A 16,217-nucleotide genomic window follows, 5' to 3' on the forward strand; every position below is an offset into this window, starting at 1 on the left:
TCTCACTGGACGTGGGGCCCTCTTAGGCGCGGGGCCCGATTCGGAGGAATTGGTGGAATAGGCCTAAAGCCGGCCCTGCTCTGCACCATCTTGCCTGAGCGAGTGGAAGTGGAGCCTGGAACTGAGCTGAGGTGCTGAGGGTTATTTGGTCTGCGCGCTTCACATGGAGGTAAAAACACGTGGCACAGATCTTTGAGCACAACCCTTGTCCTGAGGAATGGAGGCTGCACAAGAGAGACCGGCTCTCCTGGCGGGGCTGCAGCGGCTCTTCACAGGGTCAGTGCCACTGGCAATTCGTACCAGAGTTTTGAAAGCCTCCTTTTATGGCCTGGTTCCTCTCTTTAGGGAGACTGGCGGCCCCAAACGTCCCAGAAACCATCATAGTGAGGCCAACCTGAGCACAGGCACCTGCTCAGCACCCCGGGGTGCAGCCCTGAACTCCGGCAATCAGCTACGCTCAGCTGCCCACCCACCAAGCGTAACACGCAGGAGCCTTCGTGCCCGCATGTTCAGGTCGCTCCCAGCACCAGCACCAGCTTTAAACTCCGCTGCTCAGTTCTAAGCTTTGGCCACACGGGGGCAGCCCGGAGCTCAGCCAGCGCCTCCCGTTGCTGGTTGCGTTTCCCGCTCCTCGTGGCAGGTTCACACCCCACAGGCAGATCTCTGAATGCTTTAGCCAGCTAAGCCATGGTGCCTGTGGATGGCTAAACACACTGTCTGCCCACACCTGACTCCTGCCATCCCCACCAGGGCCTGACAAGCTTTGCTTGTCTTTGGATTCTGCAAAGCAGAGAGCAGGTGACATTTCCCTTACAAGTTGTGTGTGAGTGAATCTTTGGCCAGGTCTGCACTACAAAGTTGTTTCAGCAGAATTATATTGCTCTGGTGTGTGAAAACACACAACGCTCTCTCGGTCGGCAGCTTGTGGCTGGTGCACACACTGCAATGCCACGTCTGGCGACAAAACTGCCCTGTTTTGCTGACAAAATAAAATGACTTCGATGAGAGGGCTAGAGCTTTTTGCAGCAAACTTAAAGTGACAGAGTAGATGCTGCTGTTCATTATATCACCATAACTGGCCTTCTCAGTATCCCACAATGCCCTCCGTGAACTCGCCTGCCCTGCATTCCTGCTACAGAGCCATGGGCCCCACCCCTTTCATCGCTCTGGGAAGTTCTGACAGCTGAGCCTGCTGCTCTGCTCCGGCAGCCAGGAGCAAATCACTGCCGTGGATGCTGCTCTCTCCGCCCTGTGAACACAGAGCAGGCGGCGGGAGCTTCCTTACAGTGTGGGGGCCACTGGCATCCGAACTGTGACACGCCCAGGACAGCCCTTCCTTCGAGGAGGCTCTTACCTTCTAAACAGGGATGGCTGTTTTCTAGTAAAATCACTAAAAGGGAAGGAGAAAACTCGAAAGAGGTTCCTCCTGGCGCTCACGTACGTAAACCAGAATACTCTCTCAGTCCTCTAGAGAGACCTCGAGAAGCAAAGCCACAGGGGTCTCTGAGGTTTCCCTGGCCCCTCACCCCTGTCCTGCCTGGCTGATGTCAGCATCTCTCTGTGAGGTCACCACCTCCCCACCACCTTTGACCAATAGTCTGAGGTCCTGCAAAAGGCCTTTGTGATGTCACTGCCACACCCCTCCCTTGCGGTGCTAATGTCCTGCCCCTGGCCAGGTACTTTGGAGGTTTGAGCTACTCCTGTGGATCGCCCCACTCAAGGAGCGTTCGTTCTAGGCAGCAAGCCGGCTAGACAGGAAAACATCAGATGCTGCTCCCAATGCTACACTCAGTTTTTCAGAAATTAGTCGCCTTTATGGCCAGAAGAGACCATTAGAGCATCTACTCTGACCCCCTGCATATCACAGGCCTCCTGTAGGACACAATAGAAATTTTTGGGTGCAACACATTCCAGAAAGGCAGCTAGTCTTCATTAAATGACATCAAGAGATGGAGAATCCACCACTTTCCTTGGTAGCTTGTTCCTGTGGTGAATCATCCTCGCTGTTGAATATTTGTGCCTTAGTTGTAATATGAATTTGTCTCTTTTCACCTTCCAGCCATTGGGTCTTGTTATGCCTTTCTCTGCAGATTAAAGAGCCCTTTCATACCCAATCTTTTCTCTCCATTAAGGCACTTCAACACTTCAATGAAGTCACTTTTCATTCATGAAGGACCTCCCGCGCCCATTGCTGCCGAGACCCAGAGTGGAAGAATCTCCGGAGGCCGGACCCCACGAGAGTTTTCCAGAGCTCGGGGTTAGTGAAGGACCCCGCTCCAGGAGCCCCAAAAACTCTTGTGGGGGCCCCTACGAGACCAGGGCAAGTGCCCCACTTACTCCACCATCTGGGCGGCCCTGATGGGACCTGGAGCTACTGTTATTTTAGGACTCCTGTGAGACCCTCAGCTGGTTGGTTTGCACTCTGCTCTTGGGACTCTCTCTCCTCCTCCTCTCTGCTGCTCTCCTCCCTAGACATTGAACCCAGCCCTTGCTGCTGCCAGCACCAACTGGCAGAAGGGCCTATAAGTCCCCTGCCTGAGGAGGCCAATGCATGTGGTCGGCCATAAGCAATATGATATTTTCTGTCTTATTCTCTATCCCTTTCTTAATGATTCCCAAGGTTCTCTTTGCTTTTTGCCCGTCGTTGCACACTGAGTGGATGTTTTCAGAGAACTATCGCAGTGACTCCAAAATCCCTCACTTGAGTGACAACAGCTATTTTGGCCTCGTCATTTTATATGTATAGTTGGGATTATGTTTTCCAATGTGCATCACTTTGCATTTATCAACAAATCTGTCATTTGTTGCCCTTTCACCCAGTTTTGTGAGCTCTTTTTGTAACTCTTCGCAGGCTGCTTTGGACTTAACTTTCCTGAGTAGTTTTGGATCATCTGCAAATTTAGCCACCTCGCTGTTTACCCCTTTTCCAGATCGTTTATGAATATGTTGAATAGTACTTGTCCCAGACCCCTGAAATCACCACTATCGACCTCTCTGCATTTTGAAAATTGACCATTTATTCCTACCTTGTAATCAGTTATTTACCCATGAGAGGACCTTCCCTCTCATCCCATGAAGTGTAATAGAGCAGAATAGGGCTTCCTTGGGAGGGGCGTGAATTCACAATATATCAGGGGTTGTGCACATTTATTGTCCTGGTGAAAAGTGTGTCTGATACTCAGTCTTTGCTGCTCCTGCCAGCTGTGACTGCTGAGGACATTTTCCTTCTCTGCTCCAGGGTCTCTCCTCTGCCAGATTCTCAGCAAGTCAGGCCCCTGCAGACTATGGCAGAGCAGTTTGGTAATAGGCTGCAGGACTCACCACGTAAGAATGTAGCTGCTGTAGCACCTTGACTGTCCATGGGCCAAATCCTGCAGCCCTGGATAACCTCCCACTGATGGCAATGGGAACTGAGACTTTGTAACTAGCTGCTGGTACCTGAGGTCTCAGTTACGGATTAAACTGGTGGCAAACACAGCTTCAGCCAAAGAAGAGAAGGATATAAGTGAAAGAGCAAAGCTGGCCAGCCGGGGAGCTGCTGCAGTCCCATCACCACAACTGGAAGGGAGAAGAGGAAAAACTCCCTAAAGTGCTGGGAGCAGCCCCGAGAAAAGGAAGTTTGTCAGTGAGATCAGTAGCAACAACTGTGAAATGACAGAGTGCTTTCTCCTCTGTGCTGACACGGCTGAATTGTGTTACTTTACTGTGAGAATAAGCTTTAAAATATCCTGCTCTAATTTCAGGATGGGTCTGTAACCATAACTGGACTCTGTGGGAAGTGGCCTCTGGATAGTGATCTTTGGGAAGAGCTGGCTGAAGAGCCTTCCTACTCACCAGGAGATCCTGGCTTGACCTGCTAGTTCTGCCTTGCTGAACCTAGTTTGTCTGTCAGGCTCCTTTCTTTTATTTCTTCTAATGAAAAGAAAAGACCTCACTGCACAATCCTTGTAAGTGATTGTTCAAGACACAGAGACCCTTCCTTGCAGCTAAGTCTTGGAAAGTGTTAAGTGGTAAATCTGGAGCTGATGGAAAGGTTACCATGACTCAGAGTTGAGCTGAAGCTACTGAGACTGAAACACAGAGCACTAATCAGTATCTGATCACAGCAGCTTGTGGGAGAAATGCATGTTAGAAGCCCTCTATCAGCTCAGCTGTGGCTTTCTGTGCACTGAGCCAGCCTGCTCAAGGTCTGCAAGTCTTGAGGGAAATGGGGAACATTTTTACTTTGAAATTTGAAGGTGTAGTCTTGGACCATCAAGTGGAGTGGTTGCAAAGGGCCTGCTGGAGAAGGCACCATGGCTTAGTAGGCTAAAGCACCTGTCTAGTAAACAGGAGATCCTGGGTTCAACTCCCAGTGGTGCCTTGTTCTATAGCTTTTGTCTCCTCTGCTCACATTTTCCTGTGTCTTCCTAGGACCTCCCTTATGACTGCTAAGGAAAGGCTTCTTTGCAGAGGCATTGGGACAGGGTGAGCTGCCAGTTGATGAAACCACGGCTGTAGGCAAATGAGTGCTTTCCAGTGCTTGTGAGGACTGCAGAGCCTGTGTTCTGCAGCAGTGCTCAGCTTCTTCAGTGGCTCTCCTTCCCTTTCCTGCACTTTTCTTCGTTTCCTGTGTGGTGAAGCTTCGAGTTTTTTCCTCTGGAAAAGAGGAAGAAGAGTGGCTGAAACCTGGCGGGTCAGCCATCTGGTGAAACCAGGAACTTAGGCATCCGAAGTCCTTGCAGCACAACAGGTCTTTTGCATTCCGCAGTGCAATTGGTCCTGTGGAAGAAGAAATGTCATTTCACTTTGCATGTCCTGTGACAAGCTTTCCATCTGCTGGGCTTTCTCTGCATTATGTCCTTTCCTGTTCCACCGGTGGCTCTTGTGTGTGTGCCTGGGCTGGTCTGTGTTGCTGCACTAGTGAGCTCTGCAGCTCCCACTGTAGCTCAATTCCCACTGTGGGAGAATTATCTGATAGTGGCCAGAAATCTCTGGGCCATCCTATTTGGGCTCTCAGCAACTCAGCCTGTCCTCAGCACCTGACTGCAGACCTCAGAAAAGAGAAGCTCGTCCTGATTTCAGCTCTCACTTTTCACTTTCAAGGATAAGTCACCACTTTGTAAAATTTGCTCTTTCTAGCTCTGAAGGAGGAAGTCTCTGATGTAACATTCATAAGTTCATTCAGAGATGTCTGACAAGTTTAGGCAAAGATGGGTAGTACAATCTCAGAATCCAGAACCTCAGTCAGTGCACTTCAAAGATCAGAAAATGAATTTGTCATAAATCTGGAGCACATTGATACCCCTTCTTATATCGAGAAAAAATTTTCTCAGTGATTCTTGGTCACTCATGTCTCTCATCATCATGAAGATGAGAATCTCGAGTGAGGTGAGGTTGGCGAATTGTGCTCGTTCAGTGTGCTAGTGGATCTGTACCCCGAGGATGATCAGACTCTCAGTGATCAAACAGAACAACCCCAATCTGTGCAATTTGTAGACCAGCAGATAAAGGTCCTGACATTCCTGTTATGACCTCAGCACCAGCCTGACTTGAAGAGCTGATCAAAGGAGCTCCAGCTGAAAAGCCTCAGTGTGAGCCTGTGGTGCATCTTGCATGGGGTTAAATCAGCTAGAAGCGAGTGTTGCTTTTGCACGGGCAAGTGCAGTGAGCACCTCTCAGTTCTCTACAGTGCTGCCTGTGCATAGCGTTCAGTGACTTGAGCCTGCTACAGCTCTCTTGTGTGGCAGGATAGTGGGAGCTGGTCAACAGAAGTGGTGTGGGAGAGAAGAGTGGGAGCAGGTGTGGAGTGGGCTGCCAATTTAGGTAGTGAAGGAGGGTGCGACTCCAAAGAATGGGAGAGTCAGACTTGCAACAGAAAAACAGGGCTGAGAAACTCTGGCAGAGGACATCTCCTCACAATGACTGCTCCTGCTGAGCCAAGCTCCTCGGATTCCTGGCTGCACAGTCCCATCTGTTCTGAGGGGTGGCCAGGAGTGCAGGTGGTGGGAGCTGGCTGCTCTAGCGTGGGTGGATGGTCTGCACAGAATGGAAAAGAGCGGGAGGGCAGGGGCAGGGATTGGGACCTGGGAGGATCTACCAGAAGTTGACAGAGCAGATCAGCGGAGCAGCAGCCGCTGCCAGGCAATGGCATTTCCACAGCCTGGCGGGGAAGAAGGTGGGGCGCAGTAGCTGTGTCAGCAACTCGAAGAAGGACTACCTTCAGGACAACTGTGAGAGCCTTCTGCTTTTGAAATCAACAAGCAAGATCGATGGGCTTCCTCAGGTGATGGGCAGTATTGTTCATACCTCAAAATCTCTGTGGTAACCGGAAGGAGGCCACCGAACGGCACTTTCCGTCCCAGAACTGAGGAGTTACCTGGTGCTCACTGGGGGAACGCAGGCTACTTTCCACGGAGTCAGCTGGCGTCTTGTTCCTGGGCTGCAGGCTGCAGTGCCAACCAACCGCCCTGGGCAGGCCAGGGCTCCCGAGGGCAGGCAGAAGCCATGCTGCTGGCAAGGCAGACAGCGCATGGCCGAAGCTTGATCTCTCCTGGGCCGGGTTGAGTGTGCTGGATCTGTGCAGTTTACCTCCCTCAGGCGCAACAACAGCGTGACTCAGGTTCCGAATCCTCCCTTTGGCTAAGCTCAGTGGGAGGCGACTATTTATTTGTTCCAGCTCCTCGAACAAACGGAAAAGTCAGTGAATCCTTTGGGAGGAAATGGCAAGCCAATGCTCAGCCTGGCCACTCTGACGCTGTCTTCAGCCGAGTGAGTGATGGTAGATGGGGCAGCACCGCGCATCTGAGCTCAAACCTCTGGGGCACTGGTGGTGAAAAGGGTGAGAACAGATGCTGGCAGAATGTAGCGTTGAGAGGTGGTTGTGGCTGAGGGCTTAGGGAGCGGTTATAATTGGTGCACTCTCACGCCAGGTACGATTGGCTGCCTCAGAGGCTCCAGCTGTGGTCGTCTGGCTTTCACACACCAGCCTGGCCTTGGAGTGTCATGATCTTGAGCAACGCCAAGTCTAGACATATTTAAGAGGATAGTCAAGATTCAAACATTGAGTCTATGTCACCAATTAGGAAGGCTAATATATGCCAGATCTTCAAACTTCTTATCACTACAACCCTCTCTGCCAACAAACAACTGCTCTCTGGAATGCTGCCCAACTGGAAGGATTTGCTCATATCTTATCAGTCATGTGCCAAGCTTCTCATACTAAACTGGATCTGGGAATGAACGTTTCTCGCCGAAGGTACGATGCTCAAACTCCTGCGACATTTCCTTTTCTCGCAACGGGGTAACAGTCTGGATAGCTCTATTCTAGTTTGGATTGTGGAAAATCAGCTGGCAATTTGCTGTGCCCCCTTTGCTCCTTCTTTAAGGTGCGATCGATTGCTATTCCCTCTGGTGGCGACCTCTCTCCACTGATCCTGCTGGCTCGGTGAGCAGGGAAAGAGTGAGCATCATCAGCTCCTGATCCTCGGGGACTACAAACAAAGGCTTCTGATGATTTCCCGTCACAGCAGGGTGGCAAAGTGCACATTGGTTCAAGTGTTGCTCCTCGCTCCCCTGACTCTATGGGGCCATGGACGAGCATTGGGGGCAGGAGAGCAGTGAGCACCTTTGCTGGCACGGAGCCGCTGGCCTGGGCCCTGGTGGCGAGCAGCCGGGCTCCCAGCACGGGTAACAGAAGACACAGGAGTGATCTTCTGAGCAGTGTAGCCTGGGCGGCATGCTCGGGCTCAGCCTCCCAAACCTGCGTCGCCAAGGGGCAGTGGGGCCCATGACTAGGGCCCTGGCCAAGAGCCTGGAAAAATCTCCCCATGTTGGCCCCAGGGCTGGAGGGCTCCTCCCTGCTGACCTGCAGCAGGGCACAGAACTTCTCTGGTCTCAGAGCATAGGAGGCAGAAAATGAGGCGAGGCCAGTGGGAAGGTGGTGGGGTGTGTGGAAGATGAGGCTGTGTGTGTGAAGGGGCAGGCCACAGACAACAGTCAGAGTCATGGTTCAGTTCTGAGCCCACTTGTTCTCCCTTTCCCGGGCTTTGGCATCACTAGTAGTAGGGTTCAGTGGTCCCCAAAATGTGAGGCATGACTCCTAGGGGACACAGATGAAGTTTCATGGGGGCACCTCAGGGCCCGAGCCCAGCCCCATGGAGGGCAGGAGATAACACCACTCAGCCCACCTCTTCCCCAGCTCTTCCCCAACCCCACCTCAGCCTGGGCCCCTGACTCCCATCCTGGGCCTTGACCCCTTACCCCTGTTTGCACCCTCCTCCCAGCAAAGCAACAGCCCCACTCCCAGCCCCTGTTTTTGACAATGGCTTCCAAGGGGCCACAACCATGGATGTCCTCAATCACATCTATGCAGTCCAATGAAAGCTATTCCTCACCCACCCACCCCTCCCTCAGGACGGACTAGGTATGTTCTGCTGCCCTTCACTCATGCAGGAAGGATAATAACATTTCATTCCACTCCAATCCTAAAGTGATTTGTACCACCAGCCAAAACTGCTCATTTTGTGGAGCGGCCCCATCATGCTGCATATCTAGGCAGGTAGGTGTGTCTGTGCAAACACAGTTTGTTCCTAAAGTCTTTCCCCCAGCTCATTCAGCCCCTGCTTATGCTTAGTATTTAAAAACTCCATATTGGCCCTATCACTGCCGACCTTAGATTTCTCCTCCTGTCCCTTTTTTTTGCTAGTTCAGGTGAAGTGGCTGAGTGGTTAAGGTGAAAGACTGCTAATCTATTGTGCTCTGCATGCACGGGTTCAAACCCTTTTCTCATAGGATGTGTTTAGTCTTCAGACCTTCTTTATTTATAGACAACCATCTACCCCTTTGGTACAATTACAGATCAAACTAAAACTTTCTCAGAAACTCAGACCCTCCTTGCTTTAAATAAAATGTCTAAATCCCAGATTTTTAAAGAAATTCTCTAGTCTCATATTTCTTAGTTTTTATCTCAAAAGGTAACATCCTCATCATCTCCCCCAAACACCCCAGGACCTCCCCAAATTATTAAAATATCCTCAACCCGAGCAAGGCTACAACAGTGAACCAGAGCTAGTGTCTAGGCCAAGCTGTTCTGAAGGAGGCAACTCAAACATTTTCTCCCTGTTTCCCGTCTGACTGAGAAAACAAAATTCCCCAAACTGAAAATTTTCTGCTGAGAACCCAATACTAGTCTGTTTGGAGACTGGTTTGAAAGTATTATTATTATTATTCGCTTCTGATTTCTGAATCAGTTCAGTTCAGTCTTTGTCCTCCCGATATGTTTCCAGATGTTGAGTTGTGGGGAGAGAGGCCAAGTCATGATGTCTCTACCCTTCTTTCATAGATTCTTCCGACTTGCTAGGAAGCTCCTTTGCTCGATGTGAGTCAAGCAATGTCCATTTTGCTGTGCTATCTCGGAGAAGTCTGCATTGTACACAGTTCCTGGGATAGTCCTTGGCAGTGTGGATACCTTCAATGGGCGCAGCAAGTCTGGATCCTCCATTGTACCACCTGAAAGGCTGGTGGGGGGCATTTCCCAAACTCATAACATATCTCAGTAACGCACACAGAGCACAACTTCATAACTTCCCAACCAAGGCGAGCACACTCAAAACAACACGATATTAATGTTCAACAGATCAAGACTTTTGAAATGATACCTCACCAGGCAGACTTTGTACAAACCATGTCATCATTATATGAGCGTGGTGAATATGGGGCTTCAGGGTGCTGCTCTGAGCACAGCGTGCCACACCTGGGCTTGACACTGCAATGGAGACGTACCCTTAGAGTCCATCTCTCCTGGGATAAAGATGGCAGCAGGGCTGGCCTGGGTCATCTGACTTGGGCTCCTGGAGCTAAAGCTGAGGGCTACAATCTGTGGTGCATATATTTGTGTTCACACTGTAGCCTGGGTTCAGTAACCCTCACCACTCGTGTGGCCTCAGAGGTTTGGCTCAAGCCAATATGTCTGCTCTGTAATTTTATAGTCTAGCAGCCCAAGCCCCTTAAGCCTGAGTCAGCTGACCGGGCTTTGAGACAGGTGCCCTGGGTGTTTTAATCACAGTGTAGACATAACATTAGTCTACGTCTCAGTACAATGAAACACCCAGGGCTGGCCCATGTCATATTAATCAGGATCCTGCAGCTTGGTCTGGTTAAAGTTGCAGTGTATGTGTCTCAGCTCAGACTCTGTACCCTGCTCTAGGAGCCCAGAAAGTTGGGAGGGAGTTTATCAAGCGGAAATGGTAAAGCCACAGTGAAGTATTACCTTATACTCATGGAATTTCTCCATTGGTCTTTCTGATCTTAACACCAAAACTTTCTGTAATTCTGTTATCAGTGACTGTTAGTGTAATTTAAACCATAGGAATAGCCACTCTGGGATAGACCATTGCTCCACCTAGCTCTGAATCTTGTCTTCTGACAGTAGCCAATGCCAGGTGCCCCAAAGCCACTACCCACAGCACCACTGGGAGTTGAACCCAGGATCTCCTGTTGACTAAACAGGGGCTGTAACCAGCTAAGCCATGGTGCCTTCTGTTATTTAAAGCATCCTGTCTGCCCACACCTGACTGTCTGCCAACCCCCACAGGGGCCTGACAAGCGTTGCTCGTGTTTGGATTCTGTAAAGCCGAGGAGCAGGGAAGATTTACTCCTAAGGTGGGTGTGTGATTCTTTGCACAAGTCTATGCTGCAAAATTAGATTGGTGTAACTACATTACTCAGGTGTGTAAAATGTACCCCATGCAGTTCTATCAACCCAGCCCTGGTGCAGACAGCGCTGTGTCAACAGGAGGGCTTCTCCCATCAACAGAGCTTGGGGAGGGGCTTGGTTAGTGACGACCCAGAGAACAGGTGGCCCATGACTCTTGCATGTGGGGAGGCTGGGCATGAGCTCTGGAAGCTCCCTAGAAGTTAGTCCACCTCTTGCTTGCTCTCCTCCCTCCTCCTTACCTGCTGCTCATGCCTCTACACCCTCTGCCCCAAGGTCTGCCCACCACCCACACCTCTCTGCCCCTCCTGTGACACCCGTCCTATCCACCACCCACACCTCTCTGCCCCATCCGTGACACCCATCCTGCCTGCCACCCACACCTCTCTGTCCCCTCCCCTGCCCAGCCCAGCCCAGCCCAGCCCAGCCCACCCCACCCTGAGACCCGCTGTGCCCACCTCTTTCTTCATGCTGCTGTTGTTATTCCATGAATCATCAAGGATGGAATAAAAGCTGAGTTTACTCAGAGTGAGGAAAGAAAAGAGCCACCAACCCCTGGCAAAGCTCAGTGCCCCAGAAAACCTGCCCCTGCTATCGCAATCACTGATGGGCGGGGGATCTGGGGGGAAGGGGACTGTCTGAATTAAGGCAGCCCCAGGGGATGGGGAGCTGTGGGAGCACTGGGGGCTGGCAGGGAAGGGACGCTGCACACCCGGCCCCTCCCCCGCCCATCTCGGCGCCCCTGGGGCGGTGGCTCCCAGCGCGGCGGTCCCCACTGACATCCCCCCTCCCCCCCCCCCGGCTCTGGCTCCCCTCAGGAGTGGCCGATCCAGCTCAGGAGCAGGTGCCCCTGGGAACGGGACAGGGGCCAAGTGTCCCAGCCAGAGCGGGAAGGGCAGCCCAGGAGTTCTCAGATGAGGTTACAGCCCCTCGTGGGGGTGAGGTTATTACGTGGGGTCACAAACCGCCCAGCTCTGCAGGCAGCAGCAGTGAGGGTGGCAATGGAGCAAAGTCTGCTGTGAAAAGTGATATTGACAAATGTCTTCACACCCCCAGTGTTAAACAGGAACTATTTAAAAACCCTTTTCTGCTTATAACAATAATTCAATCGACGTGTGTTCTAGGCTGAATTTAAAAGTGGGGAGAAAAGTTAAACTCATTTTAAAGAATTGGGTTATAAATTAAGCATTTAAAATAACGTTAAATATGAAAAAATGTGTGTTGAATTGATGGGGGAGTCGCACTTGCTTCGGCACCTTGCTTTGTGCAAGGGTCACCAGTTCCAAAAGTTTGAGCCCCACTGGGTTACACAGGAAAGAGCAAAGGAGACCCTGAAACAGGCCTGCAGGAAATCCCCAGGAGAGGGTTCCCAGCTCACAGATCTTCCCGCTCCAGTTACTGCCCCATCCCTGGGCTGTAGCTCCAGTGCCGAGGCCATCACAGATCCCCCTCTCTGCCCAGGGGGCTTGCACAGGTAGTTCCTCCTGCCAGGCCTCTGCCTCCCTGAATAACTGCGTAAATTCACTGGTGCTCCTCCCCTCCCCCCACTTCTCTCTGTGACCCTTCCGCCAGCTGGAGTCGGCAGCAACATGGCCCAGGGTTCAATATCTTGGGGATCCTTTTTAACAACACAGCACAGAACCCGCTCGAGCCCCCACCCAGTAACCTGGGACAATCCCACACCACCCCTGGGTGTCTCTAGGGGCAATACTTCCCCTGGCCAGCACCCAGTCTGAGGCTGCGTCTACACTACCAATGCCAACAATGGGTTCTGCTCGACAACAATCCACAGCAGTGCAGCCTGACACCCGTTCATTTTCATCCTCTGAGTCAGGAAACCCACAAAAGCCTCTTCTTTTGTACTGGGGCAGGCAAAAATAAGGGGACACTAAATTATGCTGATTGCTAAAAGCAGGTTTAGGGGGTTGTGTATTTTTGAAAAAAAAATCAGTACTGATCCTTCTAACTAGCAGCATGAGATAAAGAAAATAACCCGGACAAACCTTGTCAGTAACGGCTAATGTCGGTTTGTAGCTGGGGGAGCGAACAGTCTGAATGCGTGTGACCCGACCCCAGCCCCACATAGCAGTAGGGCTTGGCACTCTGTCTGTGCATTGGTGTGGTGCCTGAGTGGTTAACCAAGCAGTGACAATCCAAGCAGGTTCCCTGAGTCAGTTCTGCACCAAAAAAAAATTTTTTTTGGTGCACAATATTTTAGAATTCTGCAAATTTTATTTGCCAATAAATAAATAAATGTGGAGGCTCCAGCATGACAGTGGGGAGCAGAGGCTCCTGGATGCCCAGAGGTGGGATATCACCCTGCAGCCCCCTCTCCCCTCCAGGGAAACAGACTCTGTGGTGAGGCTGCACCTCTCTGCTGCCTACTCCAGGAGCCCCCAAAAGACTCCCCAGAACTGCTCATGAGGGGTGCATGACCACTCCTGTGGCTTCCCTATCAGAAAGTCAGATCAGCTGGCCCTGGGGGCTCCTGCCACTACTACCGGCAGCACCGTGGGGCTAAAGCGGATTCCTGCCCACCCTCGCTCTGCACGGCGCACCAGTCCCAGAAGCACCTGGCACGTCCCTGCGGGTGTGTCTCTCACACTGCCCCTGCCCCAAGCACCAACTCAGCCATTGGAAATGCGGCAATGGGAGCTGCAGGGGTGGTGCCTGAGGGCAGTGGCCTCAGGAGATTCCCCCCGGCCTCCTCCATGTAGACGTTGCTGCACGCTGAGGGTGCGGGTCACATTAAGGAGCTTCCCAAGATAAAGTGCCACACCCCAACACTCTGCCCCAGCCCAGATCCTGCACACACCCGAACTCCTCCTGAGTCTGCCACTGCCCCACACCCCAACCCCTGCCCCAGCCCAGAGCCTGCACCTCATGCACCCAAATTCCCTCCCAGAGCATGCACCCCTCCTGCATCCAAACTGCCTCCCCTGCCCTGCCCATCCCAGAACCGGCACCTCATGGTCCAAAACTCCCTCCCAGAGCCTTAGGCAGAGATGGGGAGGAGGGGACTTGGACCCGTTCTGGGCATGACCAAAGTTATATAAACCTGGCAACCCTGAGCTGGAGCCCTAGTCACTGCCCAGCTCTCGCCCTCCAGGAGGGGACTCTGTGGGGCAGGGCTCTGCCGGGCTTTCTTCCTTCCTTTAATCACCGTGGAAGGGTGAACAGGGAGAGAATTTGTTCTTCTTTTCTGAACACACGCAGGCAGCTGGTTATTTCCAGGGCTGTAATAAAACCAAACTAGCAGAGGATGGTTTCGATCCATCGACCTCTGGGTTATGGGCCCAGCACGCTCCCGCTGCGCCACTCTGCTGGGGGGAAGGGGGGCTTCCTGCAGGATGTAGTCACAGTGCAGCTCCCGAGCTGTGCCCTGGCGAGCTGTGCCCAGGGGATTTAGACGCTTTAGCGGCAGGTGATTGACAGGCGCTGGGTCCCACCCCCAGCGCTGAACTGACCCGCGCTCGCTGCTTTCTCCGCCGGGGCTCCTTGGTCCTGATGGTTCAGCAGCACCAGCCCCGCCCCGCTTTTCCCTGGGGAGACCCGGCCCCTCTCCTGCCCCCTCCGGGCTGAGGTCCCGGGTCCCAACCCCTGCGAGGGCCCGGGGCGGGGCCAGGCCCGGGAGGAGCCGCCCCTTCCTGCCCCCGCCCGGCCCCCGCCCTGTGTGCGGCAGCGGGGCCATGGCCGGGGCCGGGCGCGCAGCGCGGGGCTGCTCCAGCCCTGCAGCCCGCGGGGCAGCGCGGTGGGGCCGGGGGCAGCGCGGGGCGGGGACACGCGTGGGGCGGACACGCTCCTGCCGGGAGGGGCCGGGCCCGGCTGCCTGGTTCGCCCCTGCCCGGGGTCCCCGCGCTCCCCGCGGCCGGGCAGGGCTGCCCGGGGCTGCGGGGGCAGTGGCCCAGGCGGCGGAGCCAGGAGCTGCAGGGGGCCGAAGCGCGGCTCGGCTGCAGAGCTCGGAGCCCAGGCTGGGCCCGGGAGCGAGCGGAGGGGGGAATCTGGAGTGTCAGAGCCGGGCTGGGGGGTCAGGGCTGGGGGGGACTGTGGGGCTGCTGGGAGTTTGGGGTGTGCTGGGGGGTTCAGGGCTGGGGGCCTGTGGGGAGCTGGGAGTTTGGGGTGTGGGGTCAGGGCTGGGGCCTGTGGGGCTGCTGGGAGTTTGGGGTGCACTGGGGGTCAGGACTGGGGGGCCTGTGGGGCTGCTGGGAGTGTGGGTGTGCAGGGGTCAGGGCTGGGGACTGTGGGGCTGCTGGGAGTTTGGGGTGCGCTGGGGTCAGGGCTGGGGGCCTGTGGGGCTGCTGGGAGTTTGGGGTGTGGGGTTCAGGGCTGGGGGCCTGTGGGGAGGGGAGTTTGGGGTGCGCTGGGGTCAGGGCTGGGGCCTGTGGGGCTGCTGGGAGTTTGGGGTGTGCTGGGGATCAGGGCTGGGGGACTGTGGGCTGCTGGGAGTTTGGGGTGCGCTGGGGTCAGGGCTGGGGGCCTGTGGGGCTGCTGGGAGTTTGGGCAGCTGGGAGGTTTGCAGCAGTTTCTAACCCTCCCTCCTGCTTCTTCCAGGAGGCCCCACAAAGCATCTGGCCCCTCTGGGAAAGAGAGAGAAGCAGCCAAAGCCGAGGAGCAGCGGCAGGCGAGGAGCTGCTGGTAGGTGCCCAGAGCCCCCCGCCACTGAGGTTTGCCTGGCATAAGAATGACCTGGTGAGTGCAGGGCCCACCCTGCCCGCCTCAGCCAGGGACCCATCCCCGCTGGAGCCCAGGGAGCCTGCAGGGTCAGACACGGGGGTAACATGATGCCCTTAGGATGCAGGAGGCTGCTGGGCAGCACAGGGTCAGTCTGTGTTAGCCCAGAGCCCCTGCCCACGGGCTGTCTGGATGTCACAGTGACCAGGGATCCTTTCTAGCTCCTGGGGGGGATGGGGAGGAAGGAGATGAAACGTGGGCTGCAGAGATGGAGGATTTGGCTCAGTGCAAGTTGATGAGGTTTCGGGGAGAAGTGTCCCTCCTGTAGGTGATGTACAGCTCACCCGGCCTGATCCCGCCTCCCTTCCTGGGATAAATGAACTTCCCATCCCCACCGATCTTGTGTTCTGGTAAATAACTCTGCCACCCGCCCCGAGCGCATTTATGATTTTCCCCAGTTACCGAGCAGGTGAATTTCAGTGTTGATAAATGCAAAATAATGCACATTGGGGAAAGATAATACCAAATGGACATAAACTGATGGGGTCTAAATTAGCTGTTACCACTCAAGAAAGAGATTTTGGAGTCACTGTGGATAGTTCTCTGGAAACATCCATGCAATGTGCAGCAGCAGTCAAAAAAGCAAACAGAATGTGGGGAATCATTAGGAAAGGGATAGACAATAAAACAGAAATATCATATTGCCTGTATATACATCCATGGTATGTCCACACCTTGAATACTGCCTGCAGATCTGGTCACCCCATCTCAAAAAAAAAAAAAAAAACCCATTGGAATTGGAAAAGGTTCAGAAGAAGGCCAACAAAAATGATGAAGGGTCGGAACAGCTTCC

The 16,217-nt window shown here is 53.6% G+C and overlaps 2 non-coding genes across 2 annotated transcripts; one reads left to right on the forward strand and one right to left on the reverse strand.

Annotated features, from left to right (window-relative positions):
* The first annotated feature begins 4,289 nt into the window (after positions 1–4,289).
* On the forward strand, positions 4,290–4,363 carry TRNAT-AGU. Its single transcript has one exon. It is a non-coding gene; the product is annotated as a tRNA-Thr (tRNA).
* Positions 4,364–13,946: 9,583 nt separating this feature from the next.
* Positions 13,947–14,018, reverse strand: TRNAM-CAU. The gene has a single exon. It is a non-coding gene; the product is annotated as a tRNA-Met (tRNA).
* Between the last annotated feature and the right edge of the window lie 2,199 nt (positions 14,019–16,217).

Source organism: Mauremys reevesii, linkage group 12, assembly GCF_016161935.1.
Source record: "Mauremys reevesii isolate NIE-2019 linkage group 12, ASM1616193v1, whole genome shotgun sequence".
Lineage (NCBI taxonomy): Eukaryota > Metazoa > Chordata > Testudines > Geoemydidae > Mauremys > Mauremys reevesii.